This window comes from Rhincodon typus, chromosome 1, assembly GCF_021869965.1.
Source record: "Rhincodon typus isolate 14 chromosome 1, sRhiTyp1.1, whole genome shotgun sequence".
Taxonomy (NCBI): Eukaryota; Metazoa; Chordata; class Chondrichthyes; order Orectolobiformes; family Rhincodontidae; genus Rhincodon; species Rhincodon typus.
This window is the reverse complement of record NC_063332.1, coordinates 113,207,323-113,207,938: the sequence shown is the minus strand read 5'-3', so window position 1 is coordinate 113,207,938 and position 616 is coordinate 113,207,323. Positions and strand designations below refer to the sequence as shown.

At 53.6% G+C, this 616-nt stretch overlaps 1 protein-coding gene across 1 annotated transcript in view; it reads left to right on the top strand.

Moving 5' to 3' along the window:
• The window catches only part of pde5ab (phosphodiesterase 5A, cGMP-specific, b), a 167,801-nt gene that overhangs the window by 835 nt on the left and 166,350 nt on the right, over window positions 1–616 (top strand). The gene's annotated exons all lie outside the window — the stretch shown is intronic.

The window sequence follows — 616 nt, the reverse complement described above, 5'->3', positions numbered from 1 at the left end:
GACACTGTCCTGCCAGGACTAATTATATCTGTACCTATTAGCCATGAATTGTTTGTGATGTGATGCTGACAGACAGGTCAAACACACTTATACTGTATACAGTGGTTTGTATGTGAGGAGCTGAGTGCCACTCAGTAGTGTTGGGAAATCCTTTTCCGTGTTTTGGAGGTGCTCGGTGCTTCGTTTGCTGCCGGGGTCTATTCGGGAGCCGTGAGCAGGTTCAGGCGGCGGCTACCAGCTGCAGTTTTAGAACAGGACAGGATTAAGGCGGGCTTTATGGTCCTGTGTTTGGAATCTTAACCCTTTCTGCCATGGGACGTTAATTTCTCTGTCTCCGGCTGTACTCTCCCGAGCTACACGGGCAACAATGTAACCGGGAGCAGCGAGGCGGGCGGAGAGGGGTAGTCCAGGGGACGGAGTGACAGTCCGGGAGAAGGATTGACAATCCCAGGGAGAGAGAGAGTGTGTGTGACAGTCCCGGGGAGAGAGAGATAGAGAGAGAGAGTGACCGTCCGGAGGTAGAGTGACAGTCCGGGGAGAAGGAGAGAGAGAGAGAGAGAGAGAGTGACAGTCCGGGGAGAAGGAGAGAGAGAGAGAGAGAGAGTGACAGTCCGGG